The following is a 12,799-nucleotide window of genomic DNA, read 5'->3' on the forward strand; positions in this document are numbered from 1 at the left end:
ATTCAAATATCATAATGCGATTAAGCGCGAGCCTGGCCCGGCATAGCTTCGGCTCGCCTCGTTACACGTCCCATTGCTATTTGTCAGCTTTCCAATGCGAGTCGTGCAACTTTCGCAGCACGGCGGAAGGGGTACTCGCGCTTCAAGAATACAGAGAGGGGGAGAGCTCGAGGGGATAGTTTATCGATTTGGAGTCTGCGCGCGTCCCGGCCCGTGTTGGTCTTGCACTCGAAATTGCTGAGTCTATTTGCACGGAGGAAGCGTATTTTCGTCGTTAGTTCAGCGCAGCAGTGGTGGCAGCAGCAGCAGCAGCAGCCGAGAGGAAATTCATCAGCCGTACTAGATCATCGAGCCGCGATAAAAGCCAGCGAGCGCCTGGCCAAGAAAACTCGGACGCAGGGTGAAAAGAAAAAAAATGTAGGAAAAGAGAGTCTCGCAAACGCCGAAGACGACGAGTTATTCGTAATGTCATTGTCCTTGCCACGAGTCGTCCGTCGGTGTAGCGAGGGTGCGTAGCGTATCTGTTTTGTTGGCCGTTAGTCCGCCCCAGGCCTCCTCCTTTGCAGCCTTGTTGACGGAGAAACGAGAGCATCGAGAGCAAGTATCTTTCCGATGAGGCCAAGTCAACAAACGACGTGTGCCATTCCCTCCCCGTTAATTAATAGCGAGGAAGCAAAGAAGAGCTCCTCTGGGATAAAGGCAGGCAGGGCCGAGGGTGCGCGAGCGAGAGAGAGAGAGAGAGAGAGCGATAGTAAGAAGGATAGCGGGCAAGAGCTGCGCGTTTAATGGGCGCATTATTCTCAGCCGGTGCGCGCACTTCCATTTACTCGAGCCCATCTCTCGGCTTCGCTCTCGAGCATCCCCCCGCCCTCGGCCTCTCGCTGCTTTACTCATAGTCTCCTGTAATTAGCCCTAGGCGAGACTTGATATGCACAGCTAGACAACAGATCCGACTCTCGTGCGCGCGCGCGAATTCGTGAGAAAAGAAGGGAAAGGAGAGAGAAAAAACGAGCAGCAATAACAAAGGCGCCTCGCGCACTGACGAGTCGACTTGATCCGTGGACGGCCGCGCCAGGGCAGCGATATTTACGCCGCAACTCTTCTCTCGGCGCCACTTGCGTGCATATAGCAGCGCCGTTGCCGGCGCTGCCGGTGCTGCCGCTGCAAGTTTATCCGATTAATCTTCTTCCAGGGTGGCGGCGCGAGCGAGGGAGCAGGCCTCTTATCTCGCTCGTTTTCGCTCGCTTGGAGCGAGTGAGAGGCGGGTAGTCGACGAAGAGCCGGAAAAATAAGGTAAACTTTGAGAGCTCCCTCGAGGAGAGAAGCGAAAAAGCATGTATAATACGGCCATCAGCCGCCTCTACGCCGCCGCACACCACGTCGCCACTCACTTTCGCCCGACAATCGAATAATTAATCGAAGTCCACCCCCCACCCCCGTTCCCCCTTCTCGCGAGGGACGAAGCTGTGCAAAGGTTAGTCCAACGAGGGAAGGGAGTTAAAAATCGCTAATAACGAATTCCTCGAGAGCACGCCAGAGATATTCGAGGAATTCGGTGGGGGAGAGAGTATGAGGGTCGGGGCCCACTCCGAGAGAAAATCCAACGCCAGCCAATTAGCAGCTGCTCTCTCTCTCTCTCTCTTTCTAATGAGAGCGGGCTAAAGCTCATTCCGCGCGAGCTTCTCCTTCCTTGCTGCGCGCGATATTGCACGCTCTTACTTGGTCACAGCTAGATTCGTCCGATTAATAAGCATCGGACCCAACGCCGAGTGGCGTGTACCCCTTGTTTAATGAACTATATCGATCATCAAAGTTCTCCCCGTCTCTTTCTCAGTAGCGTAAGCTGCAGCCCAGCTCGTGGAACGAGCGAGTCTTTGGACCTGCTGCGTGCGCGCTACACGTATACACGCGCAAACCGCGACGTGCGACGTGGTGCACACGTTTTGCCAGTGGCGCTTTTACGCGCCGACGCGCATCGGCAAGCAGGCGAGCGCGTATACTCCCGCGGGACCCTCTCTCACTCACTCACTCTCTCTCTCTCTCTCTCTCTCTCTCTCTTTCGCTCCCGTCTCTCTTGTGCAGTTTGAGTTTTACGTCCGGCCGTAAAGTCGACGACGTGTCTAATTACTTTGCACAAAGCGAAGTGAGTGTGGGTTCGCCGTAAACAAACGCGCAAGCGACCACGAGCTAAACACAAACCACGTCAACTCCATTTCTAAAAATAAAAAGGAGCGCTAGTGGCGGAAGAAGAGAGCAGGCAACCGCGAGTGATCGAATAACTTTGACGTAACACGTCGTGAAACTTGCAAGCTCGAAACACTTTTGACGTTTCCAGCCCGCGATTAGAAAACGAAAGGGCGAAACAAGAAACAACAATGACGAGAAGCGGATAGCCGAGGCGAGAGCGGCGTTGCATGTCGGACAAATCGACGTCGGAAGAAAAGGGCGAAGCGGGCAAGAAGGAGAATCGTTGGATAGTACTATTCGAGAGAAGAGAGAGAGAGAGGGATAATGGCAAGAAGGGCGAACGCGGAAACGACGAGAGGGAGGAGGCGCATCGGACGCATTGTGTGCAGCGGAAGCGAAGGCGACGCTATTAAAAGGCCAACAAAGCTAAACTAATGTCATTGGTGAATTCCTCGGCTCTCTCCACCTCCCCTTCGGAGAAGCGGATCAAATTCCGCGAGAGCGCCCGAGAGAGAGAGAGAGAGAGAATTGCTCGCACCAGACAACACGATCGGGAATGAAATACAAGCGACGAGATACTGCGCGCGCGGCAATTGTTGCTCGTGGCCCAGTGCCGATCGATACAAATGGAGCACGCGCTGTACCTACGTACGCGCCGCCGACTTTACCGTCGGCACATCCCCGATGACGCAAAAAATAAAGTGCGAATGGCTTCGTTTCTCCCCCCCCCCCCCCCCCCTCTCGGTCACTGAATTATACTATTGGCGCCTGGCACTCGCGGACGAGCGGCACTATCCTCATTATAACACGGAACATCGCCGCAATTACCGGGGGGGGGGGGAGGGGGGTGTTGCCGCCGTCGCTGCGCTCCGAGGCTTTGGACATGATATAACGATTATCGAGTCCGCAGAGCCGAACGAGCCGTTATTTGCAATTTGACGTTATAATGAGGCCTCGCAGCGCTGCCAGCAGCGGCAGCGGCGCGGACCACTTTTGTTTCTCTCTCGCGCTCGCTTGTCTTTCGCCGTTCTTTATTTTGTTGCTGTTTTTTTTTTATTTATTTTGCCTTTTCCCTCTCTCTTTTCCATTCGCCGAGCACAATGGACGGACCCGGCGCCGTCGAAAAAGCTTTGTTTTCGGCGCACGCTCGGTCCTTTGCTCGCGCGTGCGGCTGCGGAAGAGAAACCGAATTTTCATAGCCCCCCGACGATTGCTGTTTGTTGTCGCTCTTTCTCTCGCTGATGAGCTCTCGCGCGCGCTGCCTTTTGTTGTCTCCTCGCGCCTGTCCACCTATTTTCTACAAATTGCGTTGACCGTCGTGCGACTGCGAGCGACAGCTTCATCAACTTTTCCTTGGCGACCCGAGCGACGCGTTCATCAATTTTCCATTGCTTTATTTCGCTGCGCCCGCCGCCGACAAATCATCCGTGAACGCGAAAAGAGAAAAAGCAAAGTCGACACGTTACCTGTAGGGAAAATCGATAGAGGTAATCTGCCGGATAATACTGAGAGTAATGGTGGTTTTGATGGGCGTGGAGCTCGTGATGCTGTTGCTGCTGCTGCTGTTGCTCCTGCTGCTGCTGCTGCTGCTGCTGCTGCTGCTGATGATGATGATGATGATGATGATGATGATTATGGTAATGGTGATTCTGCTGCTGCTGGTGTTGCTGGTGTTGCTGCTGCTGGTGTTGCTGCTGCTGCTGCTGCGGCTGCTGTTGCTGCTGGTGCTGCTGGTACCAAGCCTGATTATATCCATCCATGTCAGTGGCGAGCGGGGCCCGGCTACAGTGACTACTATCAGCTCGCAACTCGCGACAGCCGCGGACATATCAGTCGTTCCGTCGAGAGGGACGAGACCCGACTGATTGTCCAGCCAACCCTTTGCCTATTTTCATCCGGAAAAGGACTCGACGCTACGCAGTAGGAAGTAGGCCGCGTCAAAGAAAATTTCATGCGATAGCGCGCGCAGACCGAGAGCGACAAGAGTAATTAACGCTGCAACTCGCGGGCAAGTTTTTAAAGTTTGCCGCTTATTGTGCGACGCATCTCGCGATTGCGCTTTTTTTAAAAATTTTTTTATTTTTATTCTACGACTGGCGGCGGCGGCGAGGCGCTGCTACGTTCGTTAAAAGTTTGCGGTTAGTGTGGCGTTAAAGTCGAGAGGAAAACACGGAGGACCTGAGCGTGAAAGAGAGGGTGAGAGGAGGGGGGAGGGAGAGATAGAGAGAGAAAGAGAAACACGAACGAGCGACAAGGAGCAAAGTTAAACAAAACGAAAAATGCCAAAAGCGGAAAATGCCCCCGGAGTCGTAGGAGGGGCGCAGGAAAACAGAGGAAATGAATGCAGTCGCCGATTAGAGCACCAATAATTACACACGCATCGTCGTACCGCAAAAACGCACTCCAGGCAGAGCCGAGTTAATTGGCAAAATAATCTCGGGTGATTGTTTAGCGTTGCGCGCAACCAAGAGAAATAAAAAAGAGATAGAAGGTCTTTAGGCAAGCGGAGAAATAATCAGAGCGTCTCCGGCTGGAGATTAAGCCGCGCTGTGAACGCACTGAAGGAGGAGGAAGAGAACGAAAGCCAAATAAAAGATCGCCGTGGCAAATTGGACGCCTCCCGTTCGTGGACTGCGACGCACTGCGGCGGCCAAGCGACAGTTCAAGCCAGGAACGCACTACTCCGCTCGCGCACGATATGTGCACAGAAGTGTTGCTCCTCGACTGACCGCCAAGAGCGACGTTCAGATTCAAGGATGCCTATGGTCCTTTGGATGATTTCGACTTGTTTTTCATCGACGCCCCACCCCGCACATTCTTCTCATCTCTCGCTCTCTTTGCTGCGGAGATCAAGGGGCGGCGCTTGGTGAGAACATTTTTTTTCTTTTTTTTCTTGTTGTCGCTTTGATCCGCCGGACCGGACACCGGCAGTTCTTGGGGGGTCTACTCTCAAACAAACAGGAAGCTGCGAGGGAAAAGGGGGTAACGACGGCTTTTTCACTTGGAAGCCACGGAATGCGAACGAAGCTCGTACCTGAACGAAGAACGAGGGGGGGGGGGGATATCTTGCATTCTCAGGCATTTCCGGGTTCATCTCAAAGAATTTAGAAAGCAGTCGCGCGAAAGACTGGGCCAACTTGGAATCGACTCGGCCTTTTCCAGATAAATTGCACGAGAAGTGAAATCGACTAGAAGTTCTTTCGAATGTTCGTTCGGCCGAGGGATCGTCATAAAGCTTCATTTCTAAGCGTTGACCAAGGATTCATTTCACAGTCGGTATCCCGAGTAAATCCAGTGAGAGACGGGGCGCGGAAAGAGCCGCAATGGTAGGAAAAAAAAAGGGTAATTCATATTTCCCGTGGGCTCGTAAAAAAGTTGATCCGTTTGGATGTAGAGTAGATTGCCCGGTGGACGGCGCGCATCTTCGCAAAGTTTGCTTTGGCAAGTAGGCTTGCGAAAGCCGCGAGCAGGAGGAAGGGGTGGAGCGGCCGGGGGGGGGGGGGGCAGAAAAACAGGAACCAGTCGGCTGATCCCCATCGTAAATCGCTTCGAATCTCGCAGACTCGTTTTTCTGATGTCGCGCGCGCGCGAAAGGGTCAATCTATAGCCGTTTCCCCTTGCTCCACTCCTCTCTCGCTCAAACACGCTCTCTCTCTCTCTCTCTCTCTCTCTCTCTCTCTCTCTCTCTCTCTCTCTCTCTCTCTTTCTGTCCGTGCGCTCGGCGACTCGGTGACAAGTGTCGTAGTCAGCGAAAAATCCAATTGGCCTCGCGCAGCCACCCCTACCAATTTCGAATTTTCCCAGTTACCGAAATTCGCCGCTACAGCGTTCAATACTACCTACATTTTCAATCTTGACTGGCAGGTGTTTTGATTTAGCGCGGAAAGAATGCATCTTAATATCCAAGCCATTTCGCAAGAATGCGTTGGCATAAATTATAACAAGGAGAGGACGAAGAAACTTTGCCGGAGGAAGCTTTCTCATTCTCTCTGGTTCTCTCTTGCTCGCGCTTTCTCTCTCTCCCCTCTCTCTCTCTCTCTCTCTCTCTCTCTCTCTCTCGCCTAAGCTTCACAAGACCGAAATTAAACTCACTCGAGCAGCGATATTGCGTCGGCTTCGAACGCTCAACCTACCGGTCGCGTCTCTTCTCTCTATCTCCCTCACTAGTCCAATTAAGAGGCTTATGATCGTTACCAGAGCGTACATCTCTTTTAAAGTGAAATTATAAATTATTTTACAGGCTTTTTCACTTGGAAAAAGTAAACGGCATGCGAATATTGGAAAAGCATTTTTCATCTAATTGGATAAATATACTAATTAGTGACGTATTTCCCATATTTCTGGATTTTTAATTGATCAAGCAAAAGTATCTTCTGCATTTTCTCCCACATTTATTTCGTTATTCTCCATCTGTCGAGATAAAATCGAGCTGCCGATGGGAAATTCTGTCAATAAAGTTTCCCTTTCGGTATCTCCGCTCGTCCAAGTACTGTTCTCATCGACAACAGAAGCTCGCTTCCTCTCTCGAATTGCAATCAAGTAGAGAGAACTTGTACCAACAAATATTTCTAAGAGTTCCAAACTATCAATCGTAATACTAACTTCATGTACAGCCGACATGTCTAGGCGGGTACAATGTAAATATTTTCATTGCAACAAAAACGAATGAAACGATAAATACATCTTATATTTATTGTTATTGTAAATGAACACTCGTCAATGCTGTATTTGTCTGAGCTGAATTATTATCTTATTAGTGTTCGATGCGTATAACTACTTTTATATATATAATAATATATCTGTGGAGGGATGGAAGCAAACCTCTCTGCGAACCAGTTGTAAATAATTCGAGAGGTTTGAGCGTCAGCAGTTCAATCTATATTAGAGACTTGCGCGTTCTCTCACTAGTTCAATTAAGGGGCTTATACTCGTTGCGAGAGCGCACAAATCGCTCCAATTGATTGAACTGTCGACGTTTAAACCTCTCGAATTATTTGCCACTGCTGCGGTGAAGGGTCATTTGCTCGGGCATGGATACATCATTCTTTACTTAGAAAAAGCAAGAAAAAACAAAAGAAAGGCTAGAAACGTTGTCTGACGCGACGAACAAGGAAGAGAGAAAAAATGACGCTTAGCAGTTGGCGAAACAATGAAGCTGCTAATAGCTATATCCCGCACGCGAGGGGACTGTATAGCAATAGCCCGTTGATAGCCGTTTATTCACAACAGCTGCATGCTAATTGCAAACAGTCAGCTCCAATTTTATTGCGCAACGTGCTCTCTCTCTCTCTCTCTCTCTCTCTCTCTCTCTCTCTCTTTCTCTCTTGCGGTTATCCGAAGCGAGGCGCGCGGCGACAACGAAAAAACGAAAGAAAATGAGCGAGCATAATTAGAGCGCGCTTCTCCATTCACTGAAGCTGAAAAGTGGAACGAAAGCGCGAGGGAGAGACGAAAATTCCTTAATAATAGGGGGAAATAGAGCCGTCCAATTACTTTTTACTTCTTTCTCGCTGCGCGCGCCGCCGCCTCCCATTTTCATGTCGCTTTTGCAGCGAACGACGCGAGACTCGCGCGAGGATTCGGCCGACATTTCGCGCTTCAATAATTCCCGACACCGCGAGCGCCCTTTTGTTCGACTGATTACTTTTTCTCGTTGAATTACATGGGATCTTGTTCGGGGCTCTTGCAAAATTATTCGGATACTCCATTATCCCGCGATCATTTTCCCGCGCTGCTTCCGACGTTATTCACTCTTACGTACATCTCACTTAGCCAAATCGCTCTCTCTCTCTCTCTCTCTCTCTCTCTTTCTCACCTCCCATTCTCAAAGCGAGCGCGCTCGCAAAACAAACTCGGTGCGTTGATGCAAACTGGCTCGTCAACCGTGAGCTTCGGTCGCATGCCGAGCCAGAAGGCAAGTAGCAAGTTCAATACTTGGAAGAACATTTACATCTTCATTCGCTGAACGTACTTGCTGTGAAATTAATTTGGTTTCGACTCTGGATTTTATCCAAACTATGCGGAATTGGCGTAGCAACGGATAGTTCGAAACTCTTAGGAATACTCGTTGAAACAGAATACCTCTATTTGATCGCAATTCGAGAGAGGAAGCCAGCTTCTGTTGTTGATGAGAAGGCAGCTCGGAAAAGCAGATTCCGAAGAGAAACTTCATTCACAGAATTCCCAATCGATGCCAGTTGATTTACGTAAGCTTCCGATTGGCTGCAAAATTATTTTCAGACTCGTCAGTGTCCTTTGTTGTCTCAGCTTACGGAGTATTATCCCCCTGGAACCCGTGTCTAATGTAATCCATTTACAAAACTCATTGGATGTCGACGAGTCGTTACGCATACGCTTAGTGTGCGCGACGACGCCAATAGAATAGTCTTATTTCACATAAATTTACAAGAGCTACTCAAAATAGAATAAGTTTGCCCGAGTAAAACTCGTTAACATTGCACATATAATGCTTGAGAAGAACAATATATTTTTAAGAGAAATAACTCAACTTTCAGAGATATTCCACGAAGTAAGCTGAAAGCTCAGTGAATCAGTTTCTTTTTTCGTCCGAATAATTGTCAGGGGTTAGAGACTCGCGCTGCGACATTGAAAGCATCATTCTGCCGCTTCCATCTTAATAAAAGTTGAATGAAAATTTTCTCGGCGAAAAAAGAAAAACGGATTATTTATATTTCAAATAATGCCGGGTATTAAAACAGCAGCTGCAGCTTGACACACGAGGTCTGCAGCACATAAGCGCTTACTGCCACTAATTCACTTGGCAACTTTTTGGAGAGTGTCCAACGCAAGGCCAGCAAAGTGTAATTGTTGTGGAACAAATTAATAACATACGCGAAATGGCGTTGCGTTTAATATTTGTTCGTATCGGTCACTCGCGTGAACAGACATTATCGGTATTTTAAATTCGACATTGACGGTTTGTCGTCTTCACGAGCTTTGCGAATGCTCTCAAGTAGGGGCTTCGGTCGCAGTTGCAAACGTCTAATTCGATATTCAGGAACGAGTTAAATCAGCTTTCGAAATATTTGGTAGCGTTTCAAATGAAACTCTACCATTTTCACGTGGCGAGCCACTTGAAACAACGATTTTTCGCAAACGCAGAAACAAAGAATTTTTCTTGTCACAGCTTGGCAAAGCGAAAATAGTAAAATATATCCCGGACAAAGGGCTATAAGGCAAAGGTAAAAGGGCAAGCCACGGTCTTATCGTTGAGAATCCTTTTGACGTATTAAATTTTGGAATCTGCAAATTGTGAATTTATAATTAAATCATAAGCCAACATGACAAAGAGCCTGGGATTACATTAATCGGATTACACCGAACGGGATTGACAGAGCGCTGTGCGTGCTACATTTGTGCTTCTCCTTGAACTTTCATAGCAAAGTGTTGCCCCCCCCCCCCCCATCCTCCCGAAACTCGTCATTGGCGTGAAATACAAGCAACAGGTTTTTCGCCTTGTTTGCGGCATTAACATTGTTCATCGGGCTGATTGCGACTTGGCTAGAGCGGCGGCGCCGCCGGTCGCCGAGAAAAACGTTGAAGCGCTCGGCGCGTTGCGTCGAGGATCCGCCGAATAGAGACGAATAGGATAAGTTGGAGCGAGCGAGAGAGGAAGGAAGAAGCACGCGGGCGATGGAGCGAAGTGGCAATTTAGCAAGCTGAAGAGGACAAATACTTGGGGCAACAGCTGGCACACTTTCAGTTCCGCGTTTGGACTTGCTCCTGTTCTGCTTTTTACTTGCCTCGCGCTGCCGCCGCTTGCTCGGAGATCATCGATTCGACGTACGTCCAACGTACTTTGGAGCCGGCCCCGCGCTCTCGCGCTCTCGGCAAGCAATATCCACTCCTATTTTTCCCACTGGAAAACATTATTAAAAGGAGCCGCGCAGCGGAAAGGATAGAAATGAAAGGCCGGCAGCCAGCCGATTGGACGAGCGCTTCCCGGAAATAGCGGCAGGATTGGCCGTGGCACGCACGTATCTCCGCCCGAGCAGCTCCCAGCCGGACTGGCCGCTGGGGGTCGCGGCCGCGGCGGCGGCGCCTCGGACTCTGCCGGGGGTCGCACGCTAACCTGTCGCGCCGCGGCACCGCGAGGCGAACCGGTCTGTGAGAAGATTCGTTGGGGCCGAGAGCGAGAGATGAACCTGTTTGCAAACGAGTCGGAGGCTCGAAGGGGGGCCCCCAGCGAACTCTCGTAGTCGCGCCTAGACGCGATCGACAAACAGAGTCTAGCGCGCGGAATGCGATTTCCCTCTTTTTCTCCGGCAGTTCCAGTTCGCCTCTCGGGGGGCGGCCGGGCAGGGGCTTTTGTCGGCGATCGCGAGCCCTTTTCCCACGGCGGCACGTTGCTCGAGCACACCGCTCTTATCTGTGTAGCCGGCGAATTGTGCATTCCGCGCGCTCGCCCCAACGGCAACTCCGACGCTACGAGAGCGCTCGGGATGGAATTGGCGCTGTTCCGCGGAATAGAGATATTCGGCGAGCAGCGGGGGCACGAGGCCAGGTGGGCATTAGGATCGCGAGGGAGGGCAAAAAGTAAGTTGCAGCGAGAGAGCGCGAAAATTGAATTCTCCGGGCGGGGGTATGAGCGATGAGTGGCGCGCAGCCAATCTCCGAGGATGATGTAGGAGGGACGCTACTGTGCCGAGACTTTTTAATATCCGAATCCGCGGCGCGGCAGCGAGCGAGGGAGGCGGGCAAGAACCGCTCGACTTTTTTCGAGCCCTGGCAACAGATGCGAGAGAGGTAGAGAGCTCCTACACTACTGCCGGGAGAAACGCGCGACATAAACTTCGGATAGTGCAAACGACTGGCTGGTTAAGCGGCGCGGCGGCGGGACTTCTAACGACCGGCCGTAATTCTTATTTCCTCCAGAGACTTTTTCCCGCTGCTAAAACTACCTATTCCAGCTTGCAGCCGCTCTCTCGCACGGCTTTTGCGCGAGTCTGCGGAATTGCGCGCATTGTTTGGGGCGAGCGCGCCTTGCGCCCCGGGCCTCGCGCGCGCGCGCGCGCACGGCGCCTTTTGTTATCGCGCCATTCCGGGAGCGAGCGCGCGCTTTGTTCGCCCGCAGCCGCATCGAGAGGTGCGAAGGGAGCGAGCGCTCTTCGACTGCTCGTCTCCTCGCTCGGCTCGGCCGTGGATACGGCCGTGGACTCGGCGCTGGACGCTGCGGCTGCCGCTCGGAGACGCTCGGGGCCGCGGCCCGGCGCGCTTTGGCTTTTAACGGCTCGCTCGCGCGCTAATGGAAACTCGACTTGCAGCCCGGCGCTATTAGTCGATCGCGCGCTTTGGCCCTTTTTCCCCCGCGCACGCGTGCGTTAAACGGCTTCCCCAACTTTTCGATGTAGCCGGCGCGCTCGGCGGACGGGCGAATTTCATTCGAGCGCGCCACGTCCACTGGCTCGAAATACCGATGCGCGTAATCAGATCTATCGCGGGCGCCTATAATTTATGACGGCCAGGTGAATACTACAGAGGCGAGGCTGGTCTACTAGATGAATAGAGAGACGCTCGAGCCAATATTTGTCGTTCTGAAAATGCGCGCCGTACGTGTGCCCGTGTTTGTGGAAGGTCGAGTGGAGACAAGCGGCGAAAGAGAAGGGACGAAGGGGGATGTGGAGTTGGTACGGCGCCGAGTACGGACCGTGTAATTTCGGCGAAAACTTGGTGTGCGAGACTGTCAAACTCTCTGTGTGTATGTGTGTATGTGTGTATGTGTGCGCGCGCGCGCGCGCGTGTGGTCAGTGACCATATTCTCTCTCACCCTCGCTTCGCCTAAACTTGCCCTAACTCTCTGGACGTGAACCGAAATCCCAGCGGCTCACGATGGCTCATTGCATATCGCATAACTAAAATATGCCAATTGATTGCAATGTGAGTCGAGCGATCGTCAGTCAAGCCTGCAAAACAGTACGTCTAATATAAACGTGCTCGTCGGCACGAATTATAAATCCGCATTGCATTGGCATTATCATCGTATTTTATCAAACGTGGATGTGATCGAGTTGGCGAAAAGGGAGGGAAAAAAGTAGTTATTGCGACGCCGCCAGCGGAGAAAAAGGGACGACGAAGGGAGGTGGCGGTTGCACTTTTATTTGGGTCAATGCTCGCGAGAATTTTCAATTTTCATCGCACGCTCCGGCGCTCGCTCGCGGAGCCAACCATGGGAGAAATAAAAATGAGCGAGCGAGAGCGGCAAGATGGGAAGGGCGACGGAACAAGAGGCGACATCACCGATAGCAGAAAGAACGGCGAGAGGGGGAGGAGAAAGGCAGTGCGCGGAGCGAGAAAAGAGTAACGAGATTCGCGCATAAAATCTGGAGCGTCGGCGTAGTCGTTGGCGGCAGGCAACGTCGCCGCCGGAGAGCAGTTGAACAATCGCTCGCGATGATTCTCCGGAGTACTTTGCAGAGCTGTCGAGCTGCTGCTCTCGCTCCTCAGGGGAGCAGCAGTAGCGGCAACCTCCCTCCCAACACCTCATACATATTAATGCAGCACCGATCGATTTCCCATTGGCTTTTCCTCCCCCCCCCCCCGCTCTCGTTCTTGCTCTTGCTCTTGCTCTCGAGCGTTCTTGCATTTCGTGCAT

At 51.6% G+C, this 12,799-nt stretch overlaps 1 protein-coding gene across 1 annotated transcript in view; it reads right to left on the reverse strand.

Annotated features, from left to right (window-relative positions):
- The window catches only part of LOC131674577 (uncharacterized), a 45,272-nt gene that overhangs the window by 16,945 nt on the left and 15,528 nt on the right, over positions 1 to 12,799 (reverse strand). The gene's annotated exons all lie outside the window — the stretch shown is intronic.

This window comes from Phymastichus coffea, unplaced genomic scaffold (assembly GCF_024137745.1).
Source record: "Phymastichus coffea isolate CEN01 unplaced genomic scaffold, Cenicafe_Pcof_1.1 PCOF00257, whole genome shotgun sequence".
Lineage (NCBI taxonomy): Eukaryota > Metazoa > Arthropoda > Insecta > Hymenoptera > Eulophidae > Phymastichus > Phymastichus coffea.